This window comes from Hylobates moloch, unplaced genomic scaffold (assembly GCF_009828535.3).
Source record: "Hylobates moloch isolate HMO894 unplaced genomic scaffold, HMol_V3 SCAFFOLD_1, whole genome shotgun sequence".
Lineage (NCBI taxonomy): Eukaryota > Metazoa > Chordata > Mammalia > Primates > Hylobatidae > Hylobates > Hylobates moloch.
Genome location: NW_026652276.1, coordinates 70,163,941 through 70,186,206, shown reverse-complemented (window position 1 = coordinate 70,186,206; position 22,266 = coordinate 70,163,941). Strand labels below are relative to the sequence as shown.

Genomic DNA, 22,266 nt, shown 5'->3' with positions numbered 1-22,266 from the left:
TTTAAGGTTAATATTGTTCTGTTTTAATTTGATCCTGTCATTATGATGTTAGCTGGTTATTTTGCCCATTAATTGATGCAGTTTCTTAATAGCATTGATGGTCTTTACCATGTGGCATGTTTTTTCAGTGGCTGGTACCGGTTTTTCCCTTCCATGTGCTTCTTTCAGGGGCTCTTGTAAGGGAGGCCTGGTGGTGACAAAATCTCTCAGCATTTGCTTGTCTGTAAAGGATTTTATTTCTCCTTCACTTATGAAGCTTAGTTTGGCTGGATATGAAATTCTGGGTTGAAAATTCTTTCCTTTCAGAACATTGAATATTGGCCCCCCACCCTCTTCTGGCTTGTAGGGTTTCTGCCGAGAGATCTGCTGTTAGTCTGATGGGCTTCCCTTTTTAGGTAAGCTGACCTTTCTTTCTGGCTGCGCTTAACATTTTTTCTTCATCTCAACTTTGGTCAATCTGACAATTATGTGTCTTGGGGTTGCTCTTCTCGAGGAGTATCTTTGTGCTGTTCTCTGTATTACCTGGATTTGAATGTTGGCCTGTCTTGCTAGGTTGGGGAAGTTCTCCTGGATAATACCCTGCAGAGTGTTTTCCAACCTGGTTCCATTCTCCCCATCACTTTCAGGTACACCAATCAAATGTAGATTTGGTTTGTTCACATAGTCCCATATTTCTTGGAGGCTTTGTTCATTTCTTTTTACTCTTTTTTTCTCTAATCTTGTCCTCTCACTTTATTTCATTCATTTGATCTTCAATCACTGATATCCTTTCTTCCATTTGATCAAATCGGCTATTGAAGCTTGTGCATGTGTCATGAAGTTCTCGTGCCATAGTTTTCAGCTCCATCAGGTCATTTAAGTTATTCTCTACACTGTTTATTCTAGTTAGCCATTTGTCTAACCTTTTTTTGAAGATTTTTAGCTTCCTTGTGATGGGTTAAAACATGCTTCTTTAGCTCAGAGAAGTTTGTTATTACCTACCTTCTGAAGCCTATTTCTGTCAACTCGTCATTTTCCGTCCAGCTTTGTTCCGTTGCTGGCAAGGAGCTGCACTCCTTTGGAAGAGAAGAAGTGTTCTAGTTTTTATAATTTTCAGCTTTTCTGCTCTGTTTTTTCCCCATCTTTGTGGTTTTATCTACCTTTGGTCTTTGATGATAGTGACCTACAGATGGGGTTTTGGTGTGGATGTCCTTTTTGTTAATGTTGATGCTATTCCTTTCTGTTTGTTAGTTTTCCTTCTAACAGTCAGGTCCCTCAGCTGCAGGTCTGTTGGAGTTTGCTGGAGGTCCACTCCAGTCCGTGTTTGCCTGGATATCACCAGCGGAGGCTGCAGAACAGCAAATATTGCAGATCAGCAAATACTGCAGAACAGCAAATATTGCTGCCTGATTCTTCCTCTGGAAGCTTCATCCCAGAGGGGCACCTACCTGTATTAGGTGTCTGTCAGCTCCTACTGGGAGGTGTCTCCCAGTTAGGCTACATGGGGGTCAGGGACCCACTTGAGGAGGCAGTCTGTCCATTCTCAGAGCTCAAACACTTGTGCTGGGAGAACCACTGCTCTCTTCAGAGTTGTCAGACAGGGACGTTTAAGTCTGCAGAAGTTGTCTGCTGCCTTTTGTTCAGCTATGCCCTGCCCACAGAGGTGGAGTCTACAGAGGCAGTAGGCCTTGCTGAGCTGTGGTGGGCTCTGCCCCGTTCGAGCTTCCCGGCCACTTTGTTTACCTACTCAAGCCTCAGCAATGGTGGATGCCCCTCGCCCCACCAGGCTGCAACCTCACAGGTTGATCTCAGAGTGCTGCACTAGCAGTGAGCAAGGCTCCGTGGATGTGGGACTTGCCACGCCAGGCGTGGGAGAGAATCTCCTGGTCTGCTGGTTGCTAAGACCATGGGAAAAGTGCAGTATTTGTGGGAGTGTACCAATTTTCCAGGTCCAGTCTGTCATGGCTTCCCTTGACTAGGAAAGGGAAATCCCCTGACCCCTGTGCTTCTCGGGTGAGGTGATGCCCTGCTCTGCTTCTCTTTGCCCTCCGTGGGCTGCACCCACTGTCCAACCAGTTTCAATGAGATGAACCAGTTAACTCAGTTGGAAGTGCAGAAATCACCCCTCTTCTGTGTCGATCATGCTGGGAGCTGCAGACCCGAGCTGTTCCTATTCGGCCATCTTGGAATGTTTATATGTGGAGCAGTGAAGGCTGGTCATCCCCATCCTAATTTTATTATGCAAATGGGCTTTCCACTTGGCTGGTGCCACCTTGTCTGCTCCTTACTGTACATGTGCCTGGCAAAGAGAAGATGGAGCCACCATTTTGATCATGCTTAGTCCCAGATAGCATTTTTTTCCTATTGGCACAACCACGAGCATTCGCCTGTGCAAGCTTCCAGCTTGCTTGTTTATGTCTACAGCTCAATTTTACAGGCTGCTCTTTGTTAGAAAAGAAAATGATTTGGGGACTGATTTCATTAAAAGGAAAACCTTACTGAGGACTTCCTTACCCTCACTATCTGCCTAGATAATTTCTTTTTAACTCCTGTATCATGATGACTTAATCACTTCCCAGAAGGCCGCTTCTCTTAACACCACCAAATGGGGATTACATTTCCATCCAGGAATTTTGGGGCACATTCAGACAATAGCAATAAATGTGAATATCAAGTACATATTTGTAGAGAAAATATTTTTTAAATGTATTTTATAGTGTTTTTCAAGATACCTTTTTAAAATTTATTTTTAATTTTTATAGATTTAGTGAGTATAATGGCAGATATCTTTTTTCTTTTTCTTTCTTTTTTTTTTTTTTTCTCAAGATGGAGTCTTGCTCTGTTGCCCAGGCTGGAGTGCAGTGGCACAATCTTGGCTCACTGCAACCTCCGCCTCCCAGGTCCAAGTGATTCTCCTGCCTCAGCCTCCAGAGTACCTGGGACTACAGGCGTGTGCCACCATGCCCAGCTAATTTTTGTATTTTTAGTAGAGATGGGGTTTCACCGTGTTAGCCAGGATGGTCTTGATCTCCTGACCTTGTGATCTGCCCACCTTGGCCTCCCAAAGTGCTGGGATTACAGGCGTGAGCCACTGCACCCGGCTAGATTTCTTTCATGTGCAGATTTCTTACATTTCTCCTGCCCTTCTGCCTTTTGGAGTCTCTAGTGTCTATTATTCGACTCTGCATGTCCATGTATGCCCATCATTTAGCTCCCGCTTACAAGTGAAAACGTGCAGCATTTGCCGTCTGTTTCTCAGTTATTTCACTTAGGATAATGGCCTCCAATCCCATCTATGTTGCTGCAAAGTACATGATTTCTTCCTTTTTTATGGCTAAGTAGTATTCCATAGCATGCATATATATATATATATATATATAATGTAATTTAAATATAACATATATATATTACATTTAAAAATTATTTTATTTTAATTTTAAGTTCTGGGATACATGTGCAGGATGTGCAGGTTTGTTACATAGGTAAACGTGTGCCATGGTGGTTTGTGCACCTATCAACCCATCACCTAGGTATTAAGCACCCTGCATGCATTAGCTATTTATCCTGATGCTCCCTCTCCCCCAACCCTGATAGGCCCCAGTGTGTGGTGTTCCCCTCGCTGTGTCCATATGTTCTCATTGTTTAGCTCTCACTTATAAGTGAGAATATGAGTATATACTACATTTTAAAAATTCAGTCCTCCATTGATGGGTACTTAGATTGATTCCATATCTTTGCTATTGTGAATAGTGCTGTGATAAACATGCAAGTGCGGAATCTTTTTGAGATAATGATTTTTCCCCCTTTGGGTATATACCCAGTATTGGGATTGCTGGATAGAATAGTGGTTCTATTTTTAGTTCTTTGAGAAGTCTCCATACTGTTTTACATAAAGGTTGTACCAATTTACATTTCCACAAAGAGAATAAAAGTTCCTTTTTCTCTGCATCTTTACCAACATCTGTTGTTTTTTTCAACTTCTTAATGATAGTCGTTCTGACTGGTGTAGTACGTTATCTTATTGTGGTTTTAATTTGCATTTCTCTGATCATTAGCGATGAGCGTTTCTTCATGTTTGTTGGCTGCTTATATGCCTTCTTTGAAAAATGTTTGTTCATGTCCTCTGCCCACCTTTTAGTGGTGCTATTTGTTTTTTCTTGTTGAGTTCCTTGTAGATTCTGGATATTAGCCCTTTGTTGGATGCATAGTTTGCAAATATTTTTTCCCATTTTGTAGGTTGTCTCTTTATTCTGCTGATTGCCTCTTTTGCTGTGCAGAAGCTTTTTAATTTAATTAAGTCTCATTTGTCTATTTTTGTTTTTGTTGTGTTTGCTTTTGGGGACTTAGTCATAAATTCTTTGCCTACAGCCAATGTCCAGAAGAGTTTTTCCTAAGCTTTTGTCTAGGAATTTTAGTCTTGGGCCTTAAATTCTTCTTGAGTTAATTTTTGTCTATGGTGAGAGGTATGGGTCCAGTTTCATTCTTCTGCATATGGCTATCCAATCTTCCCAGCACCATCTATTGAACAGGGTATCCTTTTTCCAGTGTGTATTTTTGTTGACTTTGTCAAAGATCAGTTGGTTGTAGGTATGTGGCTTTATTTTTGGGTTCTCTATTCTGTTCCATTGATCTATGTGTCTATTTTTATACCAGTACCATGCTGTTTTGGTTACTATAGCCTTGTAATATAATTTGAAATCAGGTAATTTGATTTTGATGCCTTCAGCTTTACTCTTTTTTCTCAGGATTGCTTAGGAGCTATTTGAGTTCTTTTTTGGTTCCATATGAATTTGAGGTTTCTTTTTTCTTTCTTTCTTTCTTTTTTTTTTTTTTGAGACAGAGTCTCGCTCTGTCACCCAGGCTGGAGTGCAGTGGCACGATCTCAGCTCACTGCAAGCTCCGCCTTCCGGGTTCATGCCATTCTCCTGCCTCAGCCTCCCGAGTAGCTGGGACTATAGGCACCCACCACCACACCCGGCTAATGTTTTTGTATTTTTAGTAGAGATGGGGTTTCACCACGTTAGCCAGGATGGTCTCTATCTCCTGACCTCGTGATCCGCCCGTCTTGGCCTCCGGAAGTGCTGGGATTACAGGCGTGAGCCACCGCACCCAGACGAGGATTCTTTTTTTTAATTCTGTGAAACATGATGTTGGTAATTTGATAGGGATTGCATTGAATCTGTAGATTGCTTTGGACAGTATGGTCACTTTAACAATGATTTCAAGCTATCTTTAGCTTTAAAAATGTATTAAGCATGTAACTATAGTTAATAATAATGAATTGTATTTTTCAAAATTGCTAAGAGAGTAGATTTTAAATGTTCCCACCATAAAAAAATGCTAAGCAGATGAGGTGATGGGTATACTAATTAGATTTACTCATTCCATAATGTATACATATATCAAAGTATTGCATTGTACCCCATGAATATATATATTATTTGTCAATTAAAAATAAAAATTTAAATATGTATTGAATGTTTCCATCAAATTTCATGTGCCTTAAATAAGTGAGAACTGTGCCTCTGAAGAGTCTGGCAGGTGGCCCCTTGGAGGAGGCCACCTTCAGAGCTGTCTCCTCAAAGAAGACATGGATGGGATAGTTCATTTGTTTTTGAACACAGAAAGGATACAGCTGTAGGAGGGGCCTTATCAACAAGCAGTCCCACTCTGCAGCAGTTAATTGCCACTTCCTGTCTAGAGAATGCAGCACAATAGACTGAGCCCATCTGCTGTTTGCATCCCCCATGCCACCCACATGGGCATTGTTTAAGGTGGTGGAGGTCTAACAAGCAAGACTGACAGGGAGTCTGCCAGTGGGAGACTGGTCCCTGGGTCTCTGTTAGCCCCAGGAATGGTTTCCACAGGTCAGGCTGACCTTCTGTGGCTGCCCTGCAAAGGGCCACACCTGTGCCTGCAAATACAGCTGCTGGCGTCTTCACACGGCTCAGCTCCCTGACCTGTAAACCTCTAACCGGAATGTTCTTTGGTGGTTAGGTCTGATGTTTCTGTTACAGGAAAAGGTTCCCAATCCAGACCCCAAGAGAGGGTTCTTGGATCTTGTGCAAGAGAGAATTCAGGGCGAGTCTGCAGTGCAAAGTGAAAGCAAGTTTATTTAAGAAAGTAAAATAATAAAAGAATGGCTATTCCATAGACATAGCAGCCTCGAGAGCTGCTGGTTGCCCATTTTTATGGTTATTTCTTGATGATATGCTGCACAAGGGATGGATTATTCATGCCTCCCCTATTTAGACCATATAGGGCAACCTCCTGATGTTGCCATGGCATTTGTAAACTGTCATGGCACTGGTGGGAGTGTAGCAGTGAGGACGCCCAGAGGTCACTCTCGTCACTATTTTGGTTTTGGTGGCTTTTGGCCAGCTCCTTAACTGCAACCTGTTTTATCAGCAAGGTCTTCATGATCTGTATTTTGTGCTGACCTCCTATCTCATCCTGTGACTTAGAATGCCTTAACCACCTGGGAATGCAGCCCGGTAGACGTCAGCCTCACTTTACCCAGCTCCTATTCAAGATGGAGTTGTTGTGGTTCACATGCCTCTGACATTTCCACAGGCTGCTTTGTGTAGACTTTTAAAGAACAAACAACCCACGAACCTATCTAAAAACAGTTGAACTGATGCAAATTCTAAAAATGACTGAAAAATAACCTTTATGGGGTAGGAGCCCTGTCCAAAGCAGTGCTTTCAAGGGCCCTGTGGGAAATCCACACCCACGTAGTTAGCTGGTTGCATCTCTTTACCCACATTAGATGGCGATTTTAATTTGTTTTTAACTTAGCAAGAATTTGTTCAGTGATGTTTCACTTTCACCAACCTCCATGTCGGAGAAGGAAGAAGGGTCACGTTCTCAAATTGTCCTTCCTTTTCACTCTTTCATAAAAGTCCTGTTGTCCCCTTCCCTTTCTCCCCTGCTCAGCCATGTCCTTGCTCCCTCCCAAAACTTCAGGAGTCTTTGTATCTGCAGAGAAATGGGAGCTCAAATTAGTTAGGCAGGTCAACAGAGGCAGAAAGAGGAACAGGGGTGGGCAGAGTTTCCACAAGTGGTTTGCACGTCCCTGAGCTGCACCTTGCACCAGCAATCCCCTACCTATGCTTCACTGCCAATGACAGCGGGTCAGTGCAAAATAATCCAGGAACCACTGGCTGCCCGGGGGCTGCTGCTGCCTTTTGCTCAAATGAACATTATTCTCTGCTGGGAGCAGGGAGTCTACAAGCATGGATGAAAACATCATGTCTCAGATTCAGAATTTGAGAAGGAGCAAGAAAGGAAGTCATCACAGACACAGAAGTATTGGGAACCTGAACGAACTTATGTAGTGGACATTGGAGCATTCTTTCTTTTGGTGCTGGCATTCACAGTTTTAGAAGGGACACTGTTGAGTCAACACATATTTATCGGGTACTAGCTATGTGTCAGGCTTCTGTGCTAGCTGCTGAGGTGCTGTGAGTGACAGTCCTGCTTTCACAGAGCTCATAGTTGAGAGCAGTAGTCTCCAAACATTAGTCATTTTACATCCCTATAGGGAAAACATTGAGCTGAACTATTCTGTTTTTTATTTACAAATTATGTAATATATTGCTATATTATGCACATCAAGTAAAATGATTTGTGTACGTTACAAAATGGACAGGCAAAATAAATTAATCCAGAGGAGATACAAATGTCTATATCTATATAAATTTCTAATATTTTCTTCTCACCCTCCAATGGCTTATTTTGCACAAGTTCTGGGATGCAGGCACCCACTGTAGAGATGACCGATGGGATTAAGAGTGTGATCTAGTGTGAGATTTTCTGGGTTCTGATGTTGGCTCCAGCCCATACTTTTTGTGTGACCTAGGATGTGTTTCTTAAGTGCTCAGTCTAAGTTTCTCCATGTGTAAAACGGGTTTTATAATAATACTTTCGTTAGGGTTTTAGTGAAGATGGAATGAGGTGATGCATGTAAAGTGCTTAGTAGTCTTCCTGGCATTTGGAAAGAGTGCAATAAATATTATTATTTTGATTATTACAGTCTCTTCAGAGAGAAAAACACAAACCAACTAAGTATTTAATTTCAACTGTGGTGAGTACCATGCAGGGCTAGTCTAGGATGCCAGGAGGGTGTATTGGAAAGACTTCACCTAGTCAGTTTTGAGCTGTGTTTGGAGTTCAGGAGGGAGCCAGGGTTAGAGCAGGGGCAGAACATTCCCAGCTGAGAAACAGCACCTGCGAAGGCTGAGGCAGGAGGGAACTTAACTCCTTGGGGGAGGAGACAAGGGCCCAGTGAGAAGGGAAGAACTCTAACAGGTCCAATAGGAGAAGCAGGCTGGCTGGAGACCATGCAGGGCTTCGTGGACATTGTATCCATGAAGGATCTGTTACTAAAACCAAAACCCATTCGCAGTCATTTCAGCAGAAAAAGGAGTTTATCAGAGGATATGAGGATACTTTCAAAATTTCTAGAGGGCCAGAAAGTCAGGCTTGTAGGCCAGGAGGTCAGAACAACGCTCAAACCAACCACACCCTGGGAGGGAGTCAGAAAGGGTCTCTGCGGCTGCCTCCAAGTCTAGACCCCCTCAGCACAGCTCATGCCATTGTTGCCCCTAGGAGCTGGACACACCACTGCCACCCTTTCTAGCAAATGGATTCTGCACAGTTGGCTTGCTCATGGGCTCAATTCCAAATGAAGCTGTTTGTTAGACTATCTGATTGGCAGAGCCTCGGTCACATGGTGAGGTCTAGCTGCAAGGGAATCAGGGAAAGTCAGTTTTCTGGCTTCAGCTGTGGGGAGGTAAGAACCCCTAAGGTGGGAAAGTCCCCAAATATGGGAATGATGTCAAGGATTTTGGGCTTAACTGCTTTCACGTCATCACATGGTCTGCTGTGGTCGGGAGGGCTGGAGAGGGGCAGAGAGGGTCAATCATCTTTGTAGAAATAAAAAAGAATAAACAAGCCTCAAATAACCAAACCCCAAACCCAGCCATTTGGGAAATTAAAAAATGCTACCTCCTGAAAACTTTGTCCACTTATTTGCAATAAGTCTAACAAACCCTCTCAAGAGGTGGTGCTCAAGGGAGCTGTGCAGTGGGTTTGGATGAATGTGCAACCAACGCTGAACAAATATCCCTATTAAAGGGCGTGTTGTTCCAGGTTACAGTTTCTCTCAAGCTAAGGGCAGATCCTTTCTCTCAAAGACACAAACTGGAAAGCCCTGACTCAGGTGCCCAAATTAGGTTTGTAGGGTCAAGGATTGGAAGGATCCAACAGGACAGAAGTATGAGATGGAAGCATTTTGGCATGTCCAGAGGGAGATGGGTTAAGGAAGCAAGATGAAGGTCGGGCAGAGAAGCTGCTTTCTTAAGAAAAAGCTGGCAGGCACAGTGGCTCATGCCTATAATCCCAGCACTTTGGGAGGCCGAGGCTGGTGGATCACCTGAGGTCAAGAGTTTGAGACCAGCCTGACCAACATGGAGAAACCTTGTCTCTACTAAAAATACAAAATTAGTCGGGCGTGGTGGCACATGCCTGTAATCCCAGCTAATTGGGAGGCTGAGGCAAGAGAATTGCTTGAACCTGGGAAGCGGAGGTTGCAGTGAGCTGAGATTGTGCCATTGCACTCCAGCCTGGGCAACAAGAGCAAAATTCCATCTCAGGAAAAAAAAAAAAAAGAAGAAAAAGCTGCATTTTTTCTTAAAGCAACTCCTAACGAGATCATGATTTTCATTGATACAAGAAGCTGGTTGAGTTGGCAGAGTGTTTTTTTTGTATTAACAGAAACAAATTACAGCTTAATTCAGATAATAAATAATGCACTTCTAAACACAAAGCAAAATGTATTAAACAAATGGCTGTGGAATAGAAGGTCAAAATGAAACTGTGGTAAGATGATTTCTATGCAGCTCAATATTTTCTGTTTATAGCCTGACTTGGAGCCAAAAATAGGATTCTCATTCAGTTGTATTATTAAAAATAAAATGATCTAGTAATTTAAAAATGGAAGTCTGATGAATCCTCTAGTATTATGTATATAATATAGGCATGTCAAGAGAGAAGATCTTAACTATTTTAACGATTTAATAAAAACCAGAATTTCTTAACTGATTATCTAGCAAGTTAAAAACATTGCACACCACTTAAACGTAACAAACTTTTTCTTATCCACATACCTACACACGTGCCACCTGACATCATTTGACTATGTTTTTGGTATCAGCATCCCTCTGAGACTTGTACTAATTTTATTTCAGTGCTTTTCTTCTAAAACGGTGGTTCTTAAACTTTTGGGGAGCTCATAAATCCCTTTAGTATTTGACTGTCTCCCTTAAAAATTGCAGTCTCATCTTACTCCTGCAAAAAATTTCAAGGAGTTTCATGGACCCCCAATTAAACTTCTGCCTTAAACCTCAGCTTTCTCCCCATAAATCAAGTCAAAGAGAGACAGGGAGCTCAGGCTGGTGTCGGTGATGATACCTGCAAGGATGGAAAGTCCCCACTGGGACTGCTTGTATGTAGTCCCCTGAAATACTGGATTCAGTGGTGCCAGCTTAATGGCCAGGAGAAGTTTTGTACCAGGAACTAACCGATTAGTTTTTTTTGTTCGTTTTTTTTCTTTGAAACAGGATCTTGTTCTGTCACCCATGCTGGAGTACAGTGTACAATCTTGGCTCACTGCAGCTTCAGCCCCCTGGGCTCAAGCGATCCTCCCACCTCAGCCTCCCAACTAGCTGGGACTGCAGGTATGCACCACCAAGCCCAGCTAATTTTTGTATTTTTTGCAGAGACAAGATTCGCCATGTTGTCCAGGCTGGTCTCAAATGCCTAAGCTCAAGCGATCTACCCACCTCGGCCTCCCAAAGTGGTGGGATTATAGGCCTGAGCCACTGCACTGGCCTGATTAGTTTTTAATAACTATAGTGTGCTAGGTAGAATGGAAGTGGAAATGGCTACAGCACTGCTGCCTTCTGGCTGCCTGGGACCCTCTATGTCTGCCCCACCTCCATAACAAAACAGACCCTGCCAGCACCACTACAACGCCTTCCCCCCAGGAATCCTGCGGTGTTAGTGCTTTTGAAACATACATTCTTGTTAAGTTCTTAATGATGAAGAATAGTTTCCTCATTGAGTTTCTACTTCTAAGTATACATATGCATTTTGAGAGGAAAGAGCTTTTATGTTTTAACTCAAAGGGTGTCTAATGGCAAAGTCCTCTCTGACTGGTCTGGGCACAGGGGACAGCAATTGGGAGCAGAGTTTGGGGATGGGTCCTTTCTAAAATCCCTAAAACTCCTGAACAGAAGATAGTCATTTAATTGCAAAATTACACATAAGGATGAAAATGAAATACCTTTTTGGAGGATTAACAGGAAATATAAATTTCTATAAGGAGGTAGTGGATGTTCTTTTCCAAAGAGGTTGTGGTAAGGCTTCAAGGTTTCAGGTAAAAAGTCTGGTTCTAATCCTGATTCTGCATTTTACTAATTCAGTGGAGATAGAGGAACTTTAGGGCTCTTCAAAAAGTTCAGGCCTCACTTTGTGGCTTTAAGTTTTGAATATTGCCAGTGTAGCCATGGCAGTAATTTGGGAAAATTTCCAACTTCCTGAGCCCACTTTCCTCATCTGTAAAATGACATACCTGCCTCCCAGTGTTGTTATGTGGAATTAAGGAAATAATACCTGCTATGCATTTAATCAGGTCTAAGGTTCTTATTTCCACCCATACTTTAGAAAGTTCTCTGAAATTGGGATGGCATCCAGGGGTCTAGACAACCCCAGTTTTATGGGGCCTGAACTTTATATTATTCAGGGACCTTTATAAAAAAGATAAAATAATACGTGCAAAATTAGGTAAGAACATGAATATTTGTTTAAATGGGAAAATCACAACAAACCACAAATTTTAAAAAGCTGATATAAATCACAAACAACATAAAATACCATAAAAATACCATAATATTTGTAAAAATTAACTGCCTGGCCCACTTCTGTTATACTTCTTTCCCCTGCATTTTTGGAGGGGAGTGGGCTGTATGACAATGAATTCGTTATGTCTGTTTTCTATAGAGAGAATAGACAGTTCAGTCTTCCTTCTCAATGGTTGATGAAAGTTTATTTTTTACTATCAACAGTAAAATGTGTGTTTTCCAGCTTCACAACTATTTTTGGTAATGTCATATAAATCTTGAGAGTTTTTTTGTTAAATTTGGGGAAAACCTCTATGAAGTTTCTTTCCTATATGAACTATGAGATTTGGGAAAATTTTCCACAGACCAGCTTCTGGCTCACACACTTCACACCTTGTTTATTTTCTGCTACCCAGGCCATATGCTGCTGGCGAGTGTGGTGGGATGTGTTTATATTGGATGCAACCTGGAGCCCTGCACCGGAGCATCTTACTGCCAGGAGAGCTGGTGTGGTGGAGGGGAGAAGCAGTGAAGCCATTTCTATCCCAGCATGCCCAGCAGTAAGTTAGCTGCACAGACCACACGGAAACGTCCCACTAAACCCAGACTAAATGTATCCCCAGCTCAACTTCCCCTTTAATAGGATCCCCAAGTTGCCCATGGCCACTCCAGTGCCACCCTCGTAAGGGGAAGTGTGACAGAGGGGAAGTCAGAGTGGAAAGAGACAGCGGTCTAACCGATTGCAGTTAAAATATCTTTTGCAAATTTTACAAAAATATATGGCCACGTGAACACACTGCTGGCCCCTCTCTCAGAACATTGGAAGGGCCCATGCAAATGAGGGGCCCTGAGGCTGAAACTCTCTTAGCTTCCCAGTAAATACACCCTGGATGGCATCCTTCAATTAATCGGCAGTAGGTTTGCTCTCCTGCTGGGCGTGTTACAGTTGGTGGCAACTTAGATTTGGTATCATATATGTAAAGCACCCCATATGGTGCCTGGCACACACTGGAGGCTCACTAAGTGTTCCTTCCTCCCTTCCCTTGGTGAAAAATCAGCAAACAGAGCTCCATCCCTGGCAGGGGACTATGTCCTTCAAGTGTGTTATTGAAGAATCAGCCTTGTAGAAGTTGGTATTCCATTAGTTTGCCGATAAAAATTTTAAATTGCAGTTTTTGAATGTATGGATCTTAGTTCAAGGTCAATAAAAAGTGATTGATGGGTAACCAGCGCGTGCCCAGGGACAGAAGATGTCCTCCTGTTTCTTTGTAAGTGGTCGATGATAATGTACTCGTTTCCAGCCAACCACTAAAAAGGCAAGCCCATCTCTAAGAAACAGAAGAAAAAAGAACAAAATGGACTACACTGTATTAAAGACACCTGAGTTCTGTAGAGGAGAGTTTTCCTAGAATCAGCCCAACACTGCCCTATCGCCTACCTGAGGGGCATGTGCCAGACAGTCTGAGCTCATCAGATTCAGGACATGAGGAAAGTCGTCTTGGTTTTCCTTTCTACTCTCCCTTCTTCCCTTCACTCTTTCCTTTCCTCCGTCTTGTCCACATTTTCTAGATTGCTTACTGTCACTTTCTGAAACAAGAAAAAGATTCCACTTTTCATTGCTTGTTAATGCTAAATGACTCCCCATTCCCTCGAAGCTATTAATAAAGAAGTAGGGCACGGAGTGCTGAAATGCAACTGTGTGCCACTTAACGATGTAGATATGTTCTATGAAGTGCATTGTCAGGCGATTTCTTTGTGCCAACATCATAGAGTGTACTTGCATAGCTCTAGATGGTACCGCCTACTACACACCTGGGCTATGTGGTATAGCCTATTGCTCCTAGGCTATAAAACTGTACAGCATGTTACTGTACTGAATATACTATAGGCAGTTGTAACACAATGATCAGTATTTGTGTGTCTAAACATAGAAAAGGTTATAGTATAAAAGATAAAAAATGATATACTTGTAAGGACACTTAACCATGAGTGGAGCTTACAGGACTGGAAGTTGCTCTGGCTGAGTCAGTGAGTAAGTGGTGAGTGATTGTGAGGGCCTGGGACATTACATTACTGTGGACTTTATAAACACAGCACACTCAGGCTACACTAAATTCATTTTACTTTTTTTTGAGACAGTCTCACTCTGTTGTTCAGGCTGGAGTGCAGTGGCATGATCTTGGCTCACTGCAACCTCTGCCTCCTGGGTTCAAGTGATTCTCCTGCCTCAGCCTCCGCAGCAGCTGGGCTTACAGTTGCCCACCACCATGCCTGGCTAATTTTTGTATTTTTAGTAGAAATGAGGTTTCACCATGTTGGCCAGGCTGGTCTCAAACTCTTGAACTCAAGTGATCTGCCTGCCTTAGCCTCCCAAAGTGCTGGGATTACAGGTGTGAGCCACTGTGCCTGGCCTAAATTTATTTTAAAACTCTTCTTTCTTCAATAATAAATTAACCTTAGCTTACTGTAACTTTTTCACTTTATAAACTTTTTAATGTTTTAAACTTCTTTTGGAATAACATTTAGCTTTAAACACAAAGGTGTTGTACAGCTTTGCAAAAATATTTTCTTTATATCCTTATTCTATACATTTTTTCATTAAATAATTTATTATTATTTTTGCTTTTAAACTTTTTTGTTAAAAACTAAGACAAGTACACACACATTAGCCCGGGCCTAATCATCGGGGTCAGGATCATCAATATGTCATCAGGGGATAGGAATTTTTCAGCTCTATTCTAATCTTATGGCATCACCATCATACATGCAGTCTGTTGTTGCCTGATGTCATTGCATGGCACATGACTGCAGGGGGTGTGGGAAGCCCATTTCTGAGTCAGTTAGAAGGCATATATATTTTCTTCCTTTGCTGTCACTTTACGTTTGTAATTCTGAGGCTCTCTACACGGTTCACTTGGGACTGTATGTTAAGACTGCTGTTAACTATAAAACAGGTTAAACTGTATTTCAGAGTAGGCATAATTTATGAGGGTGTTATTTCAGGAACAATGATAGGGATTGTGAATAGTCAAGATTCATTCTAGAATGAGCAAGAAATTTGCTGGAAAAAAGAGGTGTAATGAAAAAGGAAGCCTCTTTCTACTTCTGATGAGGAGCTTGGTATGTCTGTAATTTGATTTTGTAACAATTGTTTTCCCTGAAGTGATTTGGATGCTACATTAGTCTGATTATTATGATTTCCTGTTTAGAACCCAGATACCTTCTCAATATGTCCCCAATAGCATATTTCTGGAAATGACTTCAACCAATTACATTAGCTCTCATCCCCTTGGTTTCTATGTGGTTCACCAGACAGGAATCAGGCTGCCCGAGTGTGCAACCCAGATAGCAAGAGGCAGTTGGTAGAGAGAGTTTGAAATTGCCCTGAGATACTGTGTGGTCTGCAGGTGGGTCCAAGTGAAGGAATGTGATGCAGCTGAGGCCTCAGGGCTGGGGCCGCGGGGCATATTTTTGATGTCTGAAATATCTTGACCAACTGGCCTTTCAGGGATAATTGTGATGACCATGTTTCATCTGGTGCCGAGTCTACTTCTGGTGCTTGACTCATGAAGGTATCAGTGGTGACAAGGATAATGAAATTTATCTTCAAACCTACTCCCCTTCAATGTAGTAGATGTAAGCAATGGGACAAATCTGAGAAGAGTCTTCAGCATCTCCTTAAGGTTACTACTATTATGGGTAACAGTGCTGTATCATTTACAAAACCATAGCCATGTTGTGCGGCAGTTATTATTATTCCTGTTTTACAGATGTGTAAACTGAGGCACAGAGAGGTTCAGGTATATACTAATGTTGCCTACTGAGTGAGCAGTGGAGGTGGGATTTGACCCCAGTCGCCTGAATCCAAATCATCCCGTTCCCAGCTTCTCCCCTAATGATGTCATGCCCTGTGCTGCATGGGTGGAGGGGCTTTATGGGAGAGTGACAGGAGCCTTCAGCCCCTTCTGTGGTACCCCTTGCACTCTGTGAATCCACCAAGGGAGGAACACACTCCAAGACTGCCCCAAAGGGGTATGTGCCCTCGTCTGCACAGATGCTGGCTGTCACAGGACTGAGGAATTTCCCCAGGGGGAGATTTTCCCAACCACTACATTAACCTGTTCAAAGATCCTGTCCAGCTCTGCAAGATTAGCTGAGATCTGAGGCATTTAGCATGGAGAGAACACATTCTTCTAAAGAGTCATTTCAGCCATTCTACCTGTGCACGTCTGAGTTTAAAAAAGGTGAGAGAAAGAGGGCAAACCTACTTCAAAGTGGCCTATTTGGCAGTTGACCATTGGAAAGCTAATGATGACAAAAACTGAAAACAGGAGGCACTCTCTTATGGTGTCTTGTCTTCTAGATATGCATAAGAAATGCAAAGGCACTATGGAACTTGATAAAACACTTAGCCTGCAAGAATGCAGTGGGGGACAAGATACTCAGAAAGTAGAGACTGTTTTATTTATGGGATGAGGTCTCACTTTGCTCCCCAGGCTGGAGTGCAGTGGTGCAATCATAGCTCACTGTAGCCTTGAACTCCTAGGCTCAAGTGATTCTCCTACACCAGCCTCATGAGTAGCTAGGACTACAGTGCATGCCACCATGGCCACTAATTTTTTAATAAATATTTTGTAGAGACAGGGTCCTGCTCTATTGTCTAGACTGGCTTCAAACTCCTGGCCTCAAGCGATCCTCCTGCCTCAGCTTGGTTGCTGAGGCAACAGGGGCACGACACTGGTCTTGGCCAACATTTTAAACTATTTGGCAAAACCAATTCTTTTGCTACTTCCCTACTGCACTCAGGATGGGGACACAGGAGCTGGGAGAAATTTCACCAAGGAAGAAGTGGTTATGTACAGCACAGACAATAGGCTGGCAGGTTTCATTTCCCCCCAGTCCTATAAAAGAAAGCATGTAACTTGAAACCAGTTTAATGAAGTAACTCCAGGATTCCAGTAGCTAGTTACTCTGGGCCAGAAAGCCTGGAACCACCAAGATTCCTAAGGATGTGGTGGACAGGGGCTGGGCACCCACGAGGCTGCAGCAGCTGTCAGCCATTATCCCTGAAATAATGCTCTTGCAGGCCTGGGAGCACAGAGGCCTTTGAGAAGGTCAGTGAGTGCAGCTGCCAGTCACAGCTTCAGTGGCTTTGCACAGCTGGGCTCCACTCTGGAATCTGGAATCCTCAGTGCAAACTGTCAGGGCTAAGTGTCTGTGCTGGGGCTGCTGAGAGGCAAAATGAGTCCTTTGGGATTTGAAATCTAGCAGTTTTGGATTAGGTGAGACTAGGAGTTCTCTGGTTTTAGCTGAGTCCAGGGTGCTTATGTATGGGCAAGAAGTTCTCCCTTCCAATGAATGAAACCTGTGCAGTGCCCCTATCCTGCTCTTCCACAGGGGCACAAAAGGCTGCTGGCACAACATGCTGTTGGTGTGGGTGAGGTCGGGGAGTTTGGAGTCAGATCAGCCTGGTTTCAAATCCTGCTGTCCCTCCACTTCTTCTATGATCTCGGCAAATTACTTAACTAGTTTTGTACTATTGTTTCTTTCCTTCCTTCCTTTTGATCTCTGCAAATCACTTAAATTTTTTTGAACTACTGTTTCATTTCCTTCCTTCCTTCCTTCCTTCCTTCCTTCCTTCCTTCCTTCCTTCCTTCCTCTCTCTCTGTCACTCTCTCGCTCACTCTCTCTCTCTCGTCTCACTCTTCACCCAGGCTGGAGCGCAGTGGCATGATCTTGGTTCACTGCAACCTCCTCCTCCCAGGTTGAAGCCATTCTCATGCCTCAGCTGCCCCTCTGACACAACAGCTGGTTAATTTTTGTATATCAGTAGAGACGGGGTTTCACCATGTTGGCCAGGCTGGTCTGGAAATCCCGACCTCAAGTGATCTGCCCACCTCAGCCTCCCAAAGTGCTGGAATTACAGGCGTGAGCGACCGCACCCGGCTGATCAGGTTTATATTCTGTAAATGGGACGCCTTCTGATTATTGCTTGTAAACTGTGGAATGACTGAAGTGATCTTAACATTTCAGTTAACCAACGCAACAAGTAATGCAGCTGTGTGATTTTGAGACAAGTTACTTAGCCCCTCTGTGCCTCAGTTTCCTTATCTGTTCATAAACCAAGTATTTTAGACTAGAGATTATTTTCATTCCTAAATTTTGTGATGTTATAGGGCTGTGTCTGAGTGAAATTTCACAGAGGAAAGGATGTGCCTCTCAATGGCTGCCATAGCTCATATTGTGGCTTTTATATTTGAAAAGAGACTTTCATTTTGGAAGGTGGGCATGGTGGTGGTGATGTCCTGCAGTTTGAAGGAACAGGGCTAACCATCAGAGGGCCTGGATTAGGTACTGGCTCCACTATTTAGTGGCCAGAAAGCCTTATAGGCAGCATCATTCCCTGGAAATAAAGCTCCCCTGGATACTATCTGTTCTGTATGAGCATCTGTTCCTCTTCCATGAAATGGACATAACTGTCAGTACCTTATCTGTTGACTTCCCAAGGTGGAGTGAGAATCACGTTAAATCGTTTACTCAGTCAGCTTGCGCTATGCAGAAGATTTTTGGCATTTTGGTGATATAAACCATAGGTGTGCATTTAGCTCAAAAGATTCTATGCTATGATTCTAATGAACTCTTAAACTCTTTAGATCCCAATTTTACACTGGAGCAGTGACCGTGCTTCTTGGCTGATCTCTTGGCTCTCCCTCTCCTCCATGTCCTTCCTCCACCTTCTAAAGGACGAACTGTTCATTGCTTAATAGCAACCACAGTCCACAATTTATATTCCAGAACTTTTCTCACTTGCTAATAAATAACTTCCATTGTTTCTATAACAAGGGAAGTAAGCAAATGACTTGAGGGGCACAGAGGTGAGTTCCAAGTTCAGTATAGGCCTGCCAGGAGTTGGCTTTCCATGAGCAAAACCCAAATTTTCATTCAGATAAAAGTATTAGCTCAGAAATCAGAACAGCTACTGATCCTCAGTAGGCAACATGAATTAGGCATAAATAAATAAATAGGCTGATTTATTGTTCCCTGACAATGTGGTTTAGTTTTTAAATCAAAAGGAAATAATGACTATTTCAAACTAAATGTATGGACTCTTCCTGTTTTTTTCCTCTGATATAAAATTCCATAGGTCTTACTCATTCTTGTTGGTGATCCAATTTGAAGTACCAATAGATTAAATGATTTTCCTAAACTGGTGAGTGTCTCTCACAAAATCCATCAGAGCTGGGGCCTGATCCCTGGGCTCTGTTCCTAATGACCATCCTACATGTCTCTATAAATAGACCATTATCAAATGCTTTTTACCTAGCTTGGATTGGACGACAATCATGATTCTCAATTTTCCTTCCTTCCCTCTCATCTGATTTTAAATTTTCTCTGACAGTCAGGATGTGATAAGTCTACTGTGTTCAGAGTTCAGAGTTCTGAACACAATTTTCCAACGTAAGGAAGGCTAGAAATACATATTTCAGACAAAACGTGGAAATCCTACCAACTGCTGGTGAATTCCCTTTGAGTTTCTCTCTTCCCTTTCAGGAAACGTTCCTTGGGTCTCCTGTCCTTGTTAGCACCAGCTTCTCTGGTCTGGTTCCAAATGATCACCTTGGCAACATCACTTCCCACGGTACACAAAGCTTTGGACAGCCAGTCTCTATTTTGCCTTAATCGCCTATATGTTGGCCAGTAGGGTACAGAAGTCCATGACCTTGCTCATCCCAGCTTTGTTTTGTCCAAACTCTTTTGTGCAAAGAGGAAAACCAGGATTTTAAATCATGCACTGGGCTGTGCTGACACAGTGCCCAGCAAAATAAATCACAACCCCTTTATTTTAGAGCAGCTGGAAATGGACACTTTTAATGGACAGGGGAGCCTGGCCAAAACAGGACTGGGATGAGACAGGATCATCATTTTAGAATGCTGATTTTGGAGGGAGAATGTCACTTCTCTGTTTTTATACATCCTGAGTTTTCTTCCCTTATAGGCAGTTGCTGAGCTGAAGGTGTTTCAGCAGCAAGCATCCCACTCTGATCTGCATGCTGACTGCACAGACTGGGCAAAGTCTGTATCTTTCCAATCTGTGTGCAGACAGGCTAATTTGTCATTAGCTCTGCAAAAGTCATGAGAGGAGGTTTAATTTAATAAATTAAAATATAATCCCCAAACACAAGTTTATAACCAACATTTTCATGTGCATTGAGCAAGGCTTTTTCACTTAGTTGTAAAGGGGAAAAGGACTAACACTTATACTGAGGGCCCACTAAGTCTCACAGCATTATGAGACAGGTACTATTTTGTCCCAACACCCAGCTCCTCTGGGCATTGTGCCAAATGGTGGTGGTGATGATGGGTGTTGATACTGGCAAGCAGCAGGAAAGGGGTTTCAAAGACTGCCTGACACTGAGTCATCCTGGGAGGCATCTCTGGATAAATGGGTATGACCAACAGCACTGTGATGGTCAAGGGTACGAGCATAACACCCGTATAACTCCATCAAATTATGTTGGACTCAATTTTGTGCCTACGTTGAGGGATAATGTTGATTCAATCACTCATATCTTGCAGTAACATCTTTTTTTTTTTTTTTTTTTGAGACAGAGTCTTGCTTTGTTGCCAGGCTGGAGTGCAGTGGCGCGATCTCGGCTCAGTGCAACCTCCACCTCCTGGGTTCAAGGGATTCTCCTGCCTCAGCCTCCCGAGTAGCTGGGACTACAAGCGCGTGCCAACACGCCTGGCTGATTTTTTGTATTTTAGTAGAGATGGGGTTTCACCATGTTGGCCAGGATGGTCTCAATCTCCTGACCTGGTGATCCGCCCGCCTCGGCCTCCTAAAGTGCTGAGATTACAGGCGTGAGCCACCACACCCGGCCACACCATGATTTTTAAAATAAGACCAGGTTTCAATGTCTCTGAGGGTATCAGATTCATCAAAGGGGCTTGGACACGTGAGTATGGATGCACCCATGAAACCTGACTTTCCATTTTGTCTGGCTGATAACAGCTTAGGGGTGGGAGAAAAAAATCATCCTCTGCAGAAAAGATCTACGCCCAAGAGGCAGTAAGGTATAGCAGTTATAAGCCAGATTTAGGGTATAGAATTTGGATTCAGATTGAGATTTATCATCCAAATTCTCTTACTTATTTCATGTGTGACATTAGGTGAGTTATTTAACCTCTTGATGCCTCACTTTCTTCAGCTATGAAACTGAGATGATATATATATAGTGCTTATCTTCCATAGGAGTTACAAATATTAAATGAATTAATATATATAAAGCATTTAAAGCAGTGCCTGGGCAGCCAGTCTCTATTTTTCCTTTATTGGCTATATGTTAGCCAATAGGGTACAGAAGTCCATGACCCTACTCATTCCAGCTTTGTTTTGTCCAAACTCTTGTGCAAAGAGGATAACCAGGATTTTAAATTATGTGCTGGGTTGTGCTGGCATAGTACCCGGCAAAATAAATCACAACTCCTTTATTTTAGAGCAGCCGGAAATGGACACCTTTAATGGACAGAGGAGTCCATTTAGCAACGTCAATATATATTTGCTATTATTGTTGTTATGACACCGGTATCAGTTTACTGGGGCTCCCACAGACTAGGTGGCTTAAATAATATAAATTTGTTTTTGCACAGTTTTGAAGACTAGGCATCCAAGATCAATGTGTCAATAGGGTTGGTTCCTTTAAAGGTCCACAAGAGAAGGATGTGTTCCAAGCCTTTCTCCTTGGCTTGAAGATGACCATCTTTCCCTGTCTTTTCATATCATCTTTCTTCTGCATGCATCAGTGTCCCAATTTCCTCTTCTTATAAGGACACCAGTCATATTGGATTTGGGCTCACTCTTGACCCTATCTTCAAAAAGGTCACATTTTGAGGTACTAAGGTTTAAGACCCCAATGTATGAATCTTTGGGGTACATGATTCTGCCTGTAATAGTGCCTAAGCAAGGCTTTTGGTGAAACTCACTTTCAGAGTAAATTTTCTTCTTACACTGTTGCCTGTTTTTTCCTTTTTTGAGTAATCATTGTAAATTTTCTGCCTTTCTCATATTATCCCCTACTTTTAAACTATTTAAAAAAATCTAAATAAGTATCTTGGTCAAAGTTCTATAGATGCTGAGCTGGGTGTGGTTTTGGCATCTGTAGTCCCAGTTACTTGGGAGGCTGAGGTGGGAGGATCTCTTGAGCCCAGGGGTCCAAGAGCAGCCTGGGCAACATAGTGAGAGTTTATCTCTTAAAAAGAAAACAAACATTCTATGGATGTTGAATAGAATGGATTCAATGGTATCTTCCCCATAGGAAAAAATCCATGAAATGGATTTTTTTTTTACCATTCAAATGGTAACCTAATACCAAAATTTAGGGAC

At 42.7% G+C, this 22,266-nt stretch overlaps 1 protein-coding gene across 1 annotated transcript in view; it reads left to right on the top strand.

Moving 5' to 3' along the window:
• Window positions 1-12,369: 12,369 nt before the first annotated feature.
• ITGA6 (integrin subunit alpha 6) overlaps window positions 12,370-22,266 on the top strand; it is a 221,439-nt gene continuing 211,542 nt past the window's right edge. Inside the window, exon 1 of the mRNA XM_058441070.1 lies at window positions 12,370-12,442. The gene's annotated coding sequence lies outside the window, so the exon portion shown is untranslated. The remainder of the gene's footprint in view (window positions 12,443-22,266) is intronic.